We start from the raw sequence: 19,017 nt of genomic DNA on the forward strand, positions 1-19,017 counted from the left end.
GTTACTATTCAAAGACTTAAAATTTTGAAAAAAATAAGAAATGTTTTCCAAAGGTCCCTGTTGGATTGTCTGCACCGAACCTGATTAATTAAAAACTTCCAAACTCTCTTAAAAAGTCTTAAGTTTTCCGAAATAGCTGCTTCATTACTATCATTACAGAAGAAAAGTAATGTCTGTTTCAGCCCAGCTATCTCAGAAAAATACAAGTACTTTGCAGGATAGTATATAATATTACCTTTATTGGAGACATCTATCAAAACGAGAAAAATGTGCCATCTTTTATCTCATTTTCTACGAGTTTAACCGAATACATAGCAAAGACATTTTGTACCAGCATTTAACATTTTGTGCGTCCGCAATGAAGTTTCGCACTTAACTTCCACTCTTTGAAAACTGTACATCCTTGTTTAATATTAGAATCAGTAGGAACATAACTATGGTTATGCATAGCTCCATGATTTATTTATTTTATTTTATTTAATCGTATGGCTAGGGCGTACGTCAGGCAGACGGTTCGCCGGGTGCCGGTCTTTCAATTTGACGCCACTTCGGCGACCTGCAGTCGATAGCTCCATGATGTAGGAGTGTGATTTCGACTGCTGGAACTCCATTGTCAATAGAAGAATGTTTTCACGAAAAGAATTGGAATCGATTTACTTTTGGAAGTTGATGAAAGAGAAAATTTGTTTCCCTTGATAATTGCTTTTCACAGCCCAAATACGTTCACTTTTTTTTCTGAACAGGAAGCAGGACACTGTTGAGTTTGCCGTCCCTCCACCATCCTCTTCAGCTTACCAACTTTTCAAATGTTTATGCTCTAATCAGTCGTTACGAAATGAGCACAACATTTTCACTTTTTTCTTTTAGGTTTAATTCTGGCTGTCATAACTGTCATCTATACACTCTCTTTACCACTGCTATTTGTATTTCTATTTAACCTACTGAGCGTTTTATATGTGAATCACCATAATATTAATAATGTTTTGTTCTTAAGACTCAAATGGCTCTGAGCACTATAGGGCTTAACATCTGTGGTCATCAGTCCCCTAGAACTTAGAACTAATTAAACCTACGTAACCTAAGGACATCACACACATCCATGCCCGAGCCCCATTGCGACCCAGAGATTTGAAATTCGCCTCAATGGTGCCTACAACCTTTCTCTATCATGATGCAAGAGCGTAGAGCTCTGTGCTGTCGCCAACAGAATGAGCGACGCTTCAAACAGCTAGGTGTCGACACGTGCGAAAAAAAGGGCACAGCTCAGAAGTTCACGTGAGGTGTAACGTGGGTACATTTAACATAATGTTGACACCAAATTTTACCATAATTCTGTCCAACACCACCATGGTCGTGTTACACCTTCCCTTACCTACATCACATCCCTTGTCTTGACACCTCTGCGATGGAGGTCAGATAGCGACGCTTGGTATTGAAATCACACGGTACCCATAAGGGTGGCCAAGGAAAACGTTCAGACACACCACCCTCAGAATCGTCACGAAAATGCCTTAGGAGATAGCATGAAGGAAGCCAATGACGCCATGCCTTTCCTTGGTGCGTTCTTTTTAACACATTTCGCTGTTGAAAACAACACTTTGCAGTGCAATGTGCAACAGAATGACGTTCTAGACAATCTTTGCTACAGCTGGCACCATCCAGATGATTTAACCCTTTTGTAAGGAGATGTTGGGGCTGCAACCCTAATGAAACTTATGGTGATCGCAAGTTTTATTCCGGTATACAGGGTGGAATCACTAAAGGGCATTCAAAACCATTCCACAAAATTTCAACGTGATCTGAAGCAGCAAACGCTGTTTATGCTTTTTCATCCCTACTGTTTCCCGTCTTCCTGTGCCTGGTCAGGGGGTGGGGGAGGGGGGTGGGGGGGATCGGGTGCGACATCTATTCCAGCGTAAATAAAACGGCAAAGTGCCTTACAAGGGGACCGCGCCTATTATTGATCACCGATTTCGTCCAGATTTACGATGTATGCAGGCTTTAGCAAGAAATGAAAGTGACAGAAGTAGAACCTCCAAACTTGTAAGCGGTTAGGAAAAAACATTTGCTTTTGGCAGTGGGTCAGGTGTGGTAAGAGCCCTTTGGGTAAGCGCATTTTTCAGGCAGCAGTTTTCACAATGGAAAGAGGACGTAACGGTAATTCAAGGACCAGGCAGTCGATATTACATGGTGAATTTATTTTCAATTTCAGTTTTGTGTTACTTATACTGCAACTACACAGAAATAATGCTCGATGTCTTATATTTATTAATATTTTCAGGCATGAGAGGAAAGGAAAAGGAAAATTTGAGGGTGAGTACGTGGTAAAATATAGCAATGTCGATATTACTTCATCAAAATGTGGAAAGCTTACAAAAACCTTATAGAAACAAATTGTGACTGATGTGAAGAGGAGCGCAGGAGAACATATTTCCTCTGTTAATTGACTCGTGGGGAGGACAAAGAAATGTTCAATTATACAACGAGACTTTTCAAGGTGAAGGGTTGTCACCAAGTAGTGTTAAAGCGATACCTCCCAGTGCACAAACATGTGCAACACTGCGATGTCTGTTATCAAAAAAACTGCTCTTATGTCATCGAGAAAAAAATCACATCCGTAAAGACTGCAGGAGAATACATTCCGTTGCCAGCATTTGTAAAATCGTGAATTACGCGTGGTTTGCAGCCACACTGTGTGAGTAGAGAGATTCTTTTATGAATGTAAACGAAAAGTTTCTATATAAACTATACAACCATCACGTAATTGTAAGCATGACGCGTTTATAAAGTATGCGAGAAGCCAACAAAATTACTGCTTCCCCTGTTTCCACAATGAATATCCTCCCAGCACGAGTAAATCATCGACTGTAAAATAATCAAAACATGTACGCTGATGTGGCAAAAGTCATGAGATAGCAATATGCACATATACAGATGGCGGTAATATCGCGTGCAGAGGTAGTCCTTTAGGACAGCACTTTGGCGGAGCTGTCATTTGTAGTAAGGCGACCCTTGTGAAAAAGTTTCCGATGTGACTGTGGATGCAGTTGAATGTAGTTGGAGCAACAAACATGAGACATTCCTTTTCGCATATCGTTAGGGTAGTCAATATGTTGAGAGCCACGGCGTCAAGAATATGACGAGAATACCAGATTTCAGGCATTACGTCTCACCACGGATAACGCAGTGTCAGACGGCCTTTACTTAACGATGGTGATAATGGTATTTGGTTTGTGGGGCGCTCCACTGAGCGGTCATCAGCGCCCGTACGAAGTCCCAACTTTTACACAGTCCAATTTTTTACCCAATCCAATGTAGCCACTGTCAGGAATGATGATGAAATAATGAGGACAACACAAACACCCAATCCCCGAGCAGAGAAAATCCCCAAAACGGCCGGGAATCGAAACCGAGACCTTGTGATCCAGAGGCAGCAACGCTAGCCACTAGACCACGAGCTGCGACACTTTACTTAACGACTGAAAGTTGCGTAGAATTGTCAGTGCCTATAGACAAGCAACACTGCTTGAAATAACCACAGAAATTAATGTGGGACATACGACGAACGTATCTGTTGGGACAGTGCGACGAAATTTGGCGTTTCTTAGCTCTGGCAGCAGATAACCGACGCGACTGCCTTTGGTAATAGCACGACATGGGCAGCAGCGCCTCTCCTGCGATCGTGATCGTATTGGTTGGGCCCAAAACTACTGGAAAACCGTGACCTGGTCAGTTGATAAGAGCTGATAATAGACTTAGAGTGTGGCACAGACCCCACGAAGCCGTGGAGCCAAGTTGTCAACAATGCTCTGTGCAAGCTGGTAGTGGTTCCATAATGGTGTCAGGGTTGTGTTTACATGAAATGTACAGGGTCCTCTGGTCCAACCGAACCGATCATTGACTGGAACTGGCTGTGTTCGGTTTCTTGGAGACCATTTTCAGCCATTCCGTTTCTTGGAGACCATTACCAGCCATTCGTGTATGGATGACAGAGCACCATGTCACCGGTACACATCTGTTCGCGATTTGTTTGAAGCACATACTGGACAATTCGAGCGAATGACTTAGCCTCGCAGATCGTCCGACATTAATCCCAGCAAATATTTTTGGAACATAATCCAGATTTCAGTTCTAACACAAAATCCTGCACCGGCAACACTTTCGCATAGAGGCTGATTGGCTCAGTATTTGTGCAGGGGACTCCCAACAACTTGTGTAGTCTGTGCCACGTCGGGCTGCTGCACTGTGCCGGGCGAAAGGACGTCTGGCACGATATCCCATGACTTTTGTCACCTCAGTGTTATTTTGTATACGAAGTTCTCGTGTACGCCTTACAGTCACTTCCCGCAAAAGAATTTGTAATCCCTAATTTTCGTTGTCGTTTCCTTTGTAATGCCTTTTCTGAAAATAAGAGGGTTGGAACTTAAATAGTGGCAACTACACTACTGGCCTTCAAAACAGCTGCACCAAGAAAAAATGCAGATGATAAACGGAGTCCGCAGTTCGTGGTCGTGCGGTAGCGTTCTCGCTTCCCACGCCCGCGTTCCCGGGTTCGATTCCCAGCGGGGCCAGGCATTTCACCTGCCTCGTGATGACTGGGTGTTGTGTGCAGTCCTTAGGTTAGTTAGGTTTAAGTAGTTTTAAGGTCTGGGGGACTGATGACCATAGATGTTAAGTCCCATAGTGCTCAGAGCCATTTGAACCATGATAAACGAATTTCATTGGACAAATATATTATACTAGAACTGACATGTGATTACATTTTCACGCAATTTGGGTGCATAGATCCTGAGAAATCGGTACCTAGAACAACCACCTTTGGCCATAATAACGGCCTTGACACGCCTGGGCATTGAGTCAAACAGAGCTTGGATGGCTTGTACACGTGCTGCTGCCCATGCAGCTTCAACACGATACCACAGTTCATCAAGTAGTGACTTGCGTATTGTGACGAGCCAGTTGGTCGGCCACCATTGACCAGACGTTTTCAATTGGTGAGAGATCTGGAGAATGTGCTGCCAGGGCAGCAGTCGAACATTTTCTGTATCCAGAAAGGTCCGTACAGGACCTGCAACATGCGGTCGTGCGTTATCCTGCTGAAATGTAGGATTTCGTAGAAATCGAATGAAAGGTAGAGCCACGGGTCGTGACACATCTGAAATGTAACGTCCACTGTTCAAAGTGCCGCCAATGCGAACAAGAGGTGACCGAGATGTGTAACCAATGGCACTCCATACCATCACGCCGAGTGATACACCAGTATGACGTTCACCGCGATGTCTCCAAACACGGATGCGACAATTATCATGCTGTAAACACAACCTGGATTCAAAAATGACGTTTTGCCATTCGTGCACTCACGTTCGTCGATGAGTACACCATCGCAGGCGATCCTGTCTGTGATGCAGCGTCAAGGGTAACCGCAGCCATGGTCTCCGAGCTGATAGTCCATGCTTCTGCAAACGTCGTCGAACTGTTCGTGCAGATGGTTGTTGTCTTGTAAACGTCCCCATCTGCTGACTCAGGAATCGAGACGTGCCTGCACGATCCGTTGCAGCCATGCGGATACGATGCCTGTCATCTCGACTGCTAGTGATACGAGGCCGTTGGGATCCAGCACGGCGTTCCGTATTACCCTCCTGAACCCATCGATTCCACATTCTGCTAACAGTAATTGGATCTCGACCAACGCGAGCAGCAATGTCGCGATACGATAAACCGGAATCGCCATACGCTACAATCCGACCTTTATCAAAGTCGGAAACGTGATGGTACGCATTTCTCCTTCTTACACGAGGCATCACAACAACGTTTCACCAGGCAACGTAGGTCAACTGCCGTTTGTGTATGAGAAATCAGTTGGAAACTTTCCTCATGTCAGCACGTTGTAGATGTCACCGCCGGCGCCAAACTTGTGTGAATTCTGTGCAAAGGTGATCATTTGCATATCACAGCACCTTCTTCCTGTCGGTTAAATTTCGCGTCTATAGCACGTCATCTTCGTGGTGTAGCAATTTTAATGACCAGTAGTGTATTTATTCACAACAGATACAAAAGAGTTACATGTTTTCACCTGCTGCTGTCCTTCAAAGTAGTCACCAGCGTTCTGCTGAACCCGTTGCCAGCGACATGGAATGCGTAATATAATGTTAGCAGAGCCTGTTCTGTTGATGGTGCGAATGGAGCGGTCTAAAGTTATGATGATTCTCGCGTACGACTCTGATGGTGTTATCCTAACACATTACGTTCCTCCAAAGCAGACCGTCAATGCACAGTATTACTGTGCGTTTCGGAGCATACCCTGCGACCTGCTTTTCGAAAGAAGCGGCGACACTTTCTGCGCAACCCACCCATTTTTTTGCACGAAAATGTTCGGGCGCATACAGCGCAAGCTGTGGCTGTTCTATTCGGTCGATGGGACTGGGAAGTACTGTACCATCCACCATACTCCCCGGACTTAAGTCCTTGTGGCTTTGTTTTGATTTCGAAGATGAAGGAACCTCTTTGTGTCATTCGCTTCAGACCTGTTCCAGAGATTCGACAGGCAGTAGACCGCTCCATTCGCACCATCAACAGAACATGCTCTGCTAACGGTATAATACGCCTTCCACATCGCTGGCAACGGGTTCTACACAACGCTGGTGACTAATTTGAAGGACAGCAACAGGTGCAAACATGTAACTCTTTTGTGTCAGTTGTGAATAAATTGTTGCCACTATTTAAGTCCTCGTATTAATAAATAAAATATACGGAACATTATTTCAGTTTATTTGCGGTTAAGTAACGTAAAAATTGAGAGTAAAAGTAAAATTATTTCTGCATGGAAACTTGAAGCAAGGACCCACAGATTACCATTCTGTACTCTTCCCGCTGCACCAACCGTACCGGAAAATAACGTACACCTAAATGGCTCAGGCCGGTCCCGACCCGCGGTAAATACGCTATTTATTTATAAACATTTGGTCATCTGGAGCTCCAGCTTTTCGCTTTCATTTCCATCCAAGCGTTGCGTATATTAAAACTTTGCATGAAATCGATGAATGCCAGTAGGCGCGATCTCCTTGTCAGAGGTAAGTAAGCTGACGTGAGGGCGTTCCAAGTTAGTAAAAATGTTTCAATATGATTGGAGAGCTCAAAGGGTGTATACAGGGCTCAGTCCTGATTTCTAGTAACTACAGTGTACGCAGTTAAGGATAGGGATGGGAAAAACTAACCGGTTGAAACGGATACCGGTATTCTGATTCTGAATAACCGGTATTTTTCGGTATTTGTTCGGTCTCGATTACCATAGGTATTTTCATATTTTACTAATAACCCAGTAAAAAATGAGAATATCAATTAGTCATAGCAGCAGTGCTGAACTGTTTCATTTTTAGATACACCATTTATAAAGAATGAATAATTTTTATTTGTATAGTTTGTATTGCTTTGAAATATTGCACTTTTGTAGAAAATGGGAAATGTGAACCATGGCATTTTATTAAGAGTGGCAATAGAAACTAGTAACAAACACGTGACATAAGAATTGGTAGAGCATCTCTCGGACGATGATGTACCTGTTATCATATTGTGTGGCCTATTAGATGGTATACGTGTACATGCAGTGTGCAAGACATGCCCCTTTTTTGGCTTATATTGTTGTTTCTCACTACCGCCATTGGACATCAGTTGTGTTACAGTATGACACCATCCTTAGTCTGGCAGTTATTTTATGAAGTGCAGTATCAGTGAAGTACAATGCTCCATTTTCTTTAAAAGATTAAAAATGGGAGGAGGCGCAACCAACTTGTGAAACAATTTAAGAAGAAAACGTAAAACTTTAGAGTTCATTCGCAGTTTGCAGTAGAAATATAAAGGACCTGATCGTCTGCCCTGTGTCTACATATTATGCCTTTATCTGATTGTACGCCTTGAAAACTGACATAAGGTGAAAATTAGAGTTTTTCAACGTTGTAACGGTACTTTGACTACCGCGCCTCCGCCAGTGCAAAGATATGATTTACGATCGCGCATGCAGAAGAACGCTGCGCTAGCGACAGATTGTCATAAGTAAATTTGAACTTTTTTTTTTTACTTTTGAGTAGGTGTTTGTTTTTAACAACTAGTTTATTACTCTCTTGTCTTCATACGTTCAAGACGTGTATTTTTCGGCGTTGTGTTAAACAATGAGGAAATTAAAACAATATTACGAAACGAAGTTATTTCAGTACTGATTCGCAATGGTTATCGCCAAATTTATATATTAAACCTGACAGTGAAAGTGACATCTTCAAGAAATTTTCATCAGACGAAGAACAAGACGACCAGCGAACAATGAAAACAGGTCATCCTACAAGAAAATTAATAAGGATTCCAGATGCAGCCACGAAGACCATATTATAATAAATACTACGTTTCTGACAGAATTATCAGGTATATTTCAACGTATTTCTGATTCTATTTCCTTTCAGTCGCTTTTTGTAGTGTTGCCGACCCGGTCTGCCATTCACGGTCAAATTACAGCACTATCTCTATCAGTAATACGAAGTCCGCCTTATCCGTAACTTATTCCATCAAAATTCAAAACCCAATCAGATTTTCTATTTTGTATTTTCACGGCAGAACCCCGAGGAGAGGAAACACTACAACCTCTGTTTCCACCATTTATCACTGACTACTCGTTATTTCCAAATAGTGGTATGATGTTCGATTACAACATGTTTTTTGGGCAGAGTTCCAAAACTATTGATGGTTTTTTGTAGTAGTCAACCAGTTATCACTTTTCGAGACAGTAGATGGACTAAGTTTTCTTCTATTTGCCAATTTAAGTTAATATTTTGATTCTGTGTATCTAAAAATGAGCGACTCAGAATTTTTAAATGTTTATCCGATTTCTACAATTATTACAAGAATTAATTGGAATAAGAAACTGGAAACCAGTCGTTTCAGAAACCAGTTATACTGAGCGGCTTCAGTAATCTGGTCCAGCTGACGTTGAGAAAGACCGATATACCCGAAAACAGGTTGTTTCAGTGACAGCCGCCATCCCTGGTTAAGGAGCGACAAGTTCCCGCAGAGCCACCTGCGCTGTGAGGCGGCACGCCTGCACGTGCGGTCGCTAATGAGCGGCGCGCCCTGTCACTACACATGTCACGCGTCACGTGCCGGAAGCGCGCTGTGTGGACGGCAGGGAGCCGCGGGCCTGCACGCAGCCGCGAACTCCACGTCGCGCCGCTAGCTTCCTGCCAGGGGACGCACGTGCGCCTAGCGGTCGCTTCGCCGAATCGCGCATAAAGACGCCCCTCCACCTGCCGGGACAAAGGCTGTGCTGTCACGGCGGGGATGGGGAAAAAAATGGTTCAAATGGCTCTGAGCACTATGGGACTCAACTGCTGTGGTCATTAGTCCCCTAGAGCTTAGAACTACTTAAACCTAACTAACCTAAGGACATCACACACATCCACGCCCGAGGCAGGATTCGAACCTGCGACCGTAGCAGTCGCACGGTTCCGGACTGTGCGCCTAGAACCGCGAGACCACCGCGGCCGGCAAGGGGATGGGGAAAACCGACCAGTTAAAACCGGTATTTTTCGGTAATTGGTCTCAGTTACAACAGGTGTTTTTATTTTTTACTTATAACCGTGCATGGGAAAAACCGACCAGTTAAAACCGATACCGGTATTTTAGTTCTGAATAACCGGTACTTTCTGGCATTTGGTCTCAGTTACACCAGGTGTTTTTATTTTTTACTTATAACCGGGGATGGGAAAAACCGACCAGTTAAAACCGATACCGGTATTTTAGTTCTGAATAACCGGTACTTTTGGCATTTGGTCTCTGTTATAACAGGTATTTTTATATTTTACAGCTAACTGGGGATGGAAAAAACTGACGATTTAAAACCGATACCGGTATTTTAGTTCTGAGTAACCGGTATTTTCCGGTATTTGGGTTCGGTTATAACAGGTATTTTTTATTGTTTAATAATAACTGAGTAAAAAAACCTTATTATCAGTTAATCACAGCAGCAATGCTACAATTCTTGGTTTCTGAGTAAACCTTTTTTGAAAATCTAGTAATTCTTATTTGTAAAATTACATTCCTCTGAAATATTTCGATATTATAGAATCTGGGGAAAGCTTCACCATATCGCGCATAAAGACGCCCCTTCACTTGCCGAGACAAAGGCTGCGCTATTGCGCTACGGATGGGGAAAACCGACCGGCTAAAACCGGTATTTTTCGGTAATTGGTATCGATTACAATAGGTGTTCATATTTTTTACTTATAACTGGGGATGGGAAACCGACCGTTCAAAACCGGTATTTTAGTTCTGTTTAACCGGTACTATTTGGCATTTGGTCTCGGTTATAACAGGTATTCCTATTTTTTACTGACAACTGGAGATGGGAAAAACTGACTGTTTAAAACCGATAACGGTATTTTCGTTCTGATTAACGGTATTTTACGGCATTTAGTCTCGGTTACAACAGGTCTTTTTGTTTTTCACTGATAACTGTGGATGGGAAAAACCGACCAGTTAGTACCGATACCTGTATTTTACTTTGGAATAGCCGGCATTTTTCGGTATTTGGTTTCAGTTATTACAGGTATTTTTAACGTTTACTAATAACAGAGTAAGAAACCTTATTATCCGTTAACCACAGCAAGCCGGCCGTAGTGCCCAAGCGGTTCTAGGCGCTACACTCTGGAACCGCGAGAGCGCTACGGTCGCAGGTTCGAATCCTGCCTCGGGCATGGATGTGTATGATGTCCTTAGGTTAGTTAGGTTTAAGTAGTTCTAAGTTCCAGAGGACTGATGACCTCAGAAGTCCCATAGTGCTAAACTGATGACCTCAGAAGTCCCATAGTGCTAAAATTTTTGGTTTCTCAGTACACCTTTTCCGAAAGACGAGTAATGTTTATTTGTAAAATTTCATTCCTTTGTAATATTGCGATATTACAGAAAATGGGGAAAGCAATCAGTGCTATTTTAATACCAATACTGACACAAATGAGCAACAAACACATGGCATAAGAACTAGTACAGCACTGTTGAGACAATATTGTACCTGTTACCATGCAGCATGCCCTATTGAATGATATAAATGTACATGCTATGTGTGAGGCTTGCCCCATGGGGTCAGTATGGTAATTTCTCGTTGTTGTGGGCGGCCGTTAGTTGTGTTGTAGAAAGGCACTGTACCTAGTCTGCTGTACCTAGTCTGGAAGTGTTTTATGAGGTATGGTATCATTCCCTTCAAAAAAATAAATGGGATGATCCACAACAAAGTTGTGACATCATATACAGAGAAAACAGAAAACCTAACAGTTCAGTCATAGTTTACCATAAAATCTGTTTCCTGTGTCGACATGCCTTCATCTGCTTGTATCTTACGAAAACGCACTAGTTAACCTTCGTTTTCGCCCTTTTGTGCTGACTATTCGTAATGCCAAAAAGTGGTATGATTCTTGTTTACAATATGACAATTGAGCAGAGTTTCCGAAAATTAGGAACAATACTGCTGAGTTTTTGTGGTATTCAACCACTTATAACTTTTCGAGGAAAGCAGTGAACGGTGGAGAGACTAAGTTTCCCCTTATTTGCCTATTTAATTTAATACTTAGATTCAGATATCTTGAAATTGTGGGAGTCAAAATAACAGCAACAGAAAACCGAAAACTTCAGAAACCGGTTATTGTAAGCACCTAAAAACCGAAGTTAAACTGGCAAAAAAAACAACATACATAACCAAAAACCAGTGGTTCCATCGATAACAACCATCTCTACGATACCATTTTGTAAGGCGGCTATAATTTTGCACCTTACAAGGACTCATCTACATACTTTGCTGTGGTTTACAATTAGAATTAGGCATCATTTGATAGGTTGTACATCGTGTATATCAATATTTAAAAAAGACTGACATGGTCACTTACACCTTGTAAATACTTGTTAACGCTTATTCCATGAAAGGTGATGGACTGTCTTTACTACAAAAACGGTGTCATTATTAATTGCTTATACTAGTAGGCCCCCCCTCCCCCCCCCCCCCAAAAACCGTGGACCTTGCCGTTGGTGGGGAGGCTTGCGTGGCTCAACGACACAGGATAGCCGTACCGTAGGTGCAACCACAACGGAGGGGTATCTGTTGAGAGGCCAGACAAACATGTGGTTCCTGAAGAGGCGCAGCAGCCTTTTCACTAGTTGCAAGGGCAACGGCATGGATGATTGACTGCTCTGGCCTTGTACAGTAACAAAAAACGGCCTTGCTGTGCTGGTACTGCGAACGGCTGAAAGCAAGGGGAAACTACAGCCGTAATTTTTCCCGAGGGCATGTAGCTTTACTGTATGGTTAAATGATGATGGCGTCCTCTTGGGTAAAATATTTCGGAGTTAAAATAGTCCCCCATTCAGATCTCCGGGCGGGGACTACTCAGGAGGACGTCGTTATCAGGAGAAAGAAAACTGGCGTTCTACGGATCGGGGCGTGGAATGTCAGATCCCTTAATCGGGTAGGTAGGTTAGAAAATAAGGAAATGGATAGGTTAAAGTTAGATATAGTGGGAATTAGTGAAGTTCGGTGGCAGGAGGAACAAGACTTTCGGTCAGGTGAATACAGGGTTATAAATACAAAATCAAATAGGGGTAATGCAGGAGTAGGTGTAATAATGAATAAAAAATAGCAGTGCGAGTAAGCTACTACAAACAGCAAGATAGACCCGAAGCCCACTCCCACTACAGTGGCACAACTTTATATGCCAACTAGCTCTGCAGACGATGAAGAAATTGATGAAATGTATGATGAGATAAAAGAAAGTATTCTGGTAGTGAAGGGAGACGAAAATTTAATAGTCATGGGTGACTGGAATTCGGTAGTAGGAAAAGGGAGAGAAGGAAACGTAGTAGATGAATATGGACTGGAGCTAAGAAATGAAAGAGGAAGCCGCCTGGTAGAATTTTGCACAGAGCATACCTTAATCATAGCTAACACTTGGTTCAAGAATCATGAAAGAAAATTGTATACATGGAAGAAGCCAGGAGATACTAAAAGGTTTCAGATAGATTATATATGGTAAGACAGAGATTTACGAACCAGGTTTTCAATTGTACGACATTTCGAGGGGCAGCTGTTGACTCTGACCACAATCTATTGGTTATGAACTGTAAATTAAAACTGAAGAAACTGCAAAAAGGTGGAAATTTAAGGAGATGGGACCTGGATAAACTGAAAGAAAAAGGGGTTGTACACAGTTTCAGGGAGATCATAAGGGAACAATTGACAGGATTGGGAGAAAGAAATACAGTAGTAGAAGAATGGGTAGCTTTGAGGGATGAAGTAGTGAAGGCAGCAGAGGATCAAGTAGGTAAAACGACGAGGGCTAGTAGAAATCCTTGGGTGACACAATTAATATTAAATTTAATTGATGAAAGGAGAAAATATAAAAATGCAGTACATGAAGCAGGCAAAAAGGAATACAAACGTCTCAAAAATGAGATCGACAGAAAGTGCAAAATGGCTAAGCAGGGATGGCTAGAGGACAAATGTATGGATGTAGAGGCTTATCTCACGAGGGGTAAGATAGATACTTCCTACAGGAAAGTTAAACAGACCTTTGGAGAAAAGAGAACCACTTGCATGAATATCGAGAGCTCAGATGGAAATCCAGTTCTAAGCAAAGAAGGGAAAGCAGAAAGGTGGGACGAGTATATAGAGGGTCTATGCAGGGGCGAAGTTCTTGAGGACAATATCATGCAAATGGAAGAGGATGTAGATGAAGATGAAATGGGAGATATGATACTGCGTGAAGAGTTTGACAGAGCTCTGAAAGACCTAAGTCGAAACAAGGTCCTGGGAGTAGACAACATTCCATTAGAACTACTGACGGCCTTGGGAGAGCTAGTCCTGACCAAACTCTACCATCTGGTGAGCAAGATGTATGAGACAGGTGAAATTCCCTCAGACTTCAAGAAGAATATAATAATGCCAATCCCAAAGAAAGCAGGTATTGACAGATATGAAAATTACCGAAATATCAGTTTAATAAGTCACAGCTGCAAAATACTAACGCGAATTCCTTACAGACGAATGGAAAAACTGATAGAAGCCGACCTCGGGGAAGATCAGTTTGGATTCCGTAGAAATGTTGGAACACGTGAGGCAATACTGACCCTACGACTTATCTTAAAAGCTAGATTAAGGAAAGGCAAACCTACGTTTCTAGCATTTGTAGACTTAGAGAAAGCGTTTGACAATGTTGACTGGAATACTCTCTTCCAAATTCTAAAGGTGGCAGGGGCAAAATACAGGGAGCTAAAGGCTATTACAATTTGTACAGGAACCAGATGGCAGTTATAAGAGTCAAAGGACATGAAAGGGAAGCAGTGGTTGGGAAGGGAGTGAGACAAGGTTGTAGCCTCTCCCCGATGTTGTTCAATCTGTATATTGAGCAAGAAATAAAGGAAACAAAAGAAAAATTCGGTGCAGGTATTAAAATCCATGGAGATGAAATAAGAACTGTAACGTTCGCCGATGACATTGTAATTCTTTCACAGACAGCAAAGGACTTGAAAGAGCAGTTGAACGGAATGGTTCAAATGGCTCTGATCACTATGAGACTTAACATCTATGGTCATCAGTCCCCTAGAACTTAGAACTACTTAAACCTAACTAACCTAAGGACTGCACACAACACCCAGCCATCACGAGGCAGAGAAAATCTCTGACCCCCGGGAACCCGGGCGTGGGAAGCGAGAACGGTACCGCACGACCACGAGATGCGGGCTGAACTGAATGGACAGTGTCTTGAAAGGAGGATATAAGACGAACATCAACAAAAGCAAAACGAGGATAATGGAATGTAGTCGAGTTAACTCGGGTGATGCTGAGGGAATTAGATTAGGGAATGAGACACTTAAAGTAGTAAAGGAGTTTTGCTATTTGGGGAGCAAAATAACTGATGATCGTCGAAGTAGCAGGATATAAAATGTAGACTGGCAATGGCAAGGAAAGCGTTTCTGAAAAAGAGAAATTTGTTAATATTGAGTATACATTTAAGTGCCAGGAAGTCGTTTCGGAAAGTATTTATATGGAGTGTAGCCATGTATGGAAGTGAAACGTGGACGATAAATAGTTTAGACAAGAAGAAAATAGAAGTTTTCGAAATGTGGTGCTACAGAAGAATGCTGAAGATTAGATGGGTAGATCACATAACTAATGAGGAGGTATTGAATAGAATTGGGGAGAAGTTTGTGTCACAACTTGAAGAAGGGATCGGTTGGTAGGGCATGTTCTGAGGCATCAAGGGATCAACAACTTAGTACTGTAGGGCAGCGTGGAGGAGAAAAGTCGTGAGGGAGATCAAGAGAGGAGTACACTAAACAGTTTCAGAAGCATGTAGGCTGCAGTAGGTACTGGGAAGTGAAGAAGCTTGCACAGGATAGAGTAGCATGGAGAGCTGCATCAAACCAGTCTCAAGACTGAAGACCACAACACAACTTACTAGCAGAGGTTGGGAGCCAGTGGAAACGAAACAGCAGGCTAACTCAGGCCCTGGTTGGAAAATACCGCACACGTTTTTTTGGTCCAGCTTAACACAGTTTGAGCGACAGGAAATGGGTGGCGTGACTTCCTGGCAGCTTAACACAGGAAGTAGTGCAAGACGGATGGTCGGTGTACCTAAGTACTGAAGTACAATAGAGCGGCGGGAGGCCATATTTTAGCGATGCTGGGATGATAACCGGATAATTCCTCGTTAACTCTTAAAATCTTTGAGGTCGCAGAGAGGAACTACACTCCTGGAAATTGAAATAAGAACACCATGAATTCATTGTCCCAGGAAGGGGAAACTTTATTGACACATTCCTGGGGTCAGATACATCACATGATCACACTGACAGAACCACAGGCACATAGACACAGGCAACAGAGCATGCACAATGTCGGCACTATTACAGTGTATATCCACCTTTCGCAGCAATGCAGGCTGCTATTCTCCCATGGAGACGATCGTAGAGATGCTGGATGTAGTCCTGTGGAACGGCTTGCCATGCCATTTCCACCTGGCGCCTCAGTTGGACCAGCGTTCGTGCTGGACGTGCAGACCGCGTGAGACGACGCTTCATCCAGTCCCAAACATGCTCAATGGGGGACAGATCCGGAGATCTTGCCGGCCAGGGTGGTTGACTTACACCTTCTAGAGCGCGTTGGGTGGCACGGGGTACATGCGGACGTGCATTGTCCTGTTGGAACATCAAGTTCCCTTGCCGGTCTAGGAATGGTAGAACGATGGGTTCGATGACGGTTTGGATGTACCGTGCACTATTCAGTGTCCCCTCGACGAACCCCAGAGGTGTACGGCCAGTGTAGGAGATCGCTCTCCACACCATGCTGCCGGGTGTTGGCCCTGTGTGCCTCGGTCGTATGCAGTCCTGATTGTGGCGCTCACCTGCACGGCGCCAAACACGAATACGACCATCATTGGCACCAAGGCAGAAGCGACTCTCATCGCTGAAGACGACACGTCTCCATTCGTCCCTCCATTCACGCCTGTCGCGACACCACTGGAGGCGGGCTGCACGATGTTGGGGCGTGAGCGGAAGACCGCCTAACGGTGTGCGGGACCGTAGCCCAGCCTCATGGAGACGGTTGCGAATGGTCCTCGCCGATACCCCAGGAGCAACAGTGTCCCTAATTTGCTGGGAAGTGGCGGTGCGGTCCCCTACGGCACTGCGTAGGATCCTACGGTCTTGGCGTGCATCCGTGCGTCGCTGCGGTCCGGTCCCAGGTCGACGGGCACGTGCACCTTCCGCCGACCACTGGCGACAACATCGATGTACTGTGGAGACCTCACGCCCCACGTGTTGAGCAATTCGGCGGTACGTCCACCCGGCCTCCCGCGTGCCCACTATACGCCCTCGCTCAACGTCCGTCAACTGCACATACGGTTCACGTCCACGCTGTCACGGCATGCTACCAGTGTTAAAGACTGCGATGGAGCTCCGTATGCCATGGCAAACTGGCTGACACTGATGGCGACGGTGCACAAATGCTGCGCAGCTAGCGCCATTCGACGGCCAACACCGCGTTTCCTGGTGTGTCCGCTGTGCCGTGCGTGTGATCATTGCTTGTACAGCCCTCTCGCAGTGTCCGGAGCAAGTATGGTGGGTCTGACACACCGGTGTCAATGTGTTCTTTTTTCCATTTCCAGGAGTGTAGGAAGCGTTACCTCGGAAATCACGCAGGCTGGGCTATTTCCAAGGATTTTTTTTCTTTTTTTTTTACCCTGAGATGCGTACCATTGTATGAATTCCTAATTAACTGGAACACATATTTCCTCGCAAACGTTCCGCACTGGACTAAAATATGGTTGGTCGGCGTTTGGAAGAATCGGTAGAGGGAGAATATTCCATGGTTTCGAGAATATGATTCGCCTTCTGCAATTACGAGGGACAGGAGCCGAGCTCTTCTGGGAAGCCAGCGTTGGAGAAAAAGAGGTCTTCCGCTATGAGTGCTCCTGTTTGACGGTCGCTCAGTATTAGCTTTTGTGGTACCGACAGACCTGCTGTCTTTGTTTTCAGGAGATTTTATAGTTAGTGAACGGTTAGGCATTGTACGGTTGCAATCGTATACAATTCCGGACCTCGCCTCTGGGTAGGGAGCTGTCGTTAAGTAAGCAGCATTCGGTGACTGATAGTGCTTCTTCTGTCTATACTCACCTCGAGACCTTATCTGAATTCCGTCCTTGTGGCTGGGAGTTTGTGTTTATCGTCTGTAGAACAATGAGAGGAAAAGACAGTATTAGATCATACTAGTTAGAGGACCTCCTTCTGCCGTCCTAGTTTTTGACTGAGGTTTTTTTGTTATTTTATGGCTGGAGTTCTTCTGTTGTCACAGACGTGTACGAGAACCATCACACCGATGCACCTGACGCTGTACATACGGTGCTAATGCTAATCGCCTCGGCTTCTTGGGGCTATAAAACTAAATAGCTGTTATCACGTAACTTTATTTCCACTAAGGTTGCACGCCACTGTAGATCACCTTTGAAAGTAGTCTCTTCTAGTATTTGCTACCAAGATGATGTCAGTCATTCGTGTTATTTATATTACATCGCGTATCCATAAAAAGACAGATTCGGGCAATTGATCAGTAATATTAGTTAGGTAATTCATTTGTATCTCTTTATGTCCATTGAACATTGATATACCAACATTTGTGATATATAGAGGGGTTTTAATCTACAATAAATGTATAAACAGAAACAACATTTATCATTTAGTAGTTACTATTTCCCTTAATCATTCATTTATGTTTTACGTTGTAATTTATATGTCAAAGAGTAAGGTGAAGGAAACAATATCACCATTAAGAGATCCTAAGATCTGCTTCAGGAGGTAGTCAGACAAGGCCAAATCTTCATTTCAGCGTGCAGTATTTTCCATTACACCTGGAGTTGCAATTTGCCGTAGCGGTAGTGTTAAAATGTTTGGTTTCTATATCGAACTTTTTTTTAAAAAAAATGGGTTTCGTTGGAGGCTCTGTAGCTTCTGAAAGATTGTTATCATCTTCGAATAATGATGTTTGTGATTGAAGTACTGGACTTACAGTTCAACACATTACAGAGCTAGCATTTATGAACCATTGGGAGGGAAGTATTGACCAATGCATTATCGACATTTTAATTTTAATTTGTCATGTAATCGTCTCAGATAAGTGTTATATTTTTCCTATTATCTAATTCCTCATTCGTTTTTTCTAAATAGAATTTTTTGTTTTACCAACAAAAAATCAACTGCATCAAGTTCTCATTAAAAAGTAAAGATATATATTTGACTAAAACATGAAGATATATATATTTGACTAAAAGCACGAAGAAAAGAAATGCTGCACGTTCTACACAAAGTATTATCATATGTATGTCATTTCTATGAAATAATAAGACAGAAAGGAGTTATGACAATAGCAATAAATTAAAAACTTAACATTTCATTCCTAGTTTGCAATAAAAACAGTCAGTAGCTCCTCTCCTGCTTATG

Source organism: Schistocerca gregaria, chromosome 7, assembly GCF_023897955.1.
Source record: "Schistocerca gregaria isolate iqSchGreg1 chromosome 7, iqSchGreg1.2, whole genome shotgun sequence".
Classification (NCBI taxonomy): Eukaryota; Metazoa; Arthropoda; class Insecta; order Orthoptera; family Acrididae; genus Schistocerca; species Schistocerca gregaria.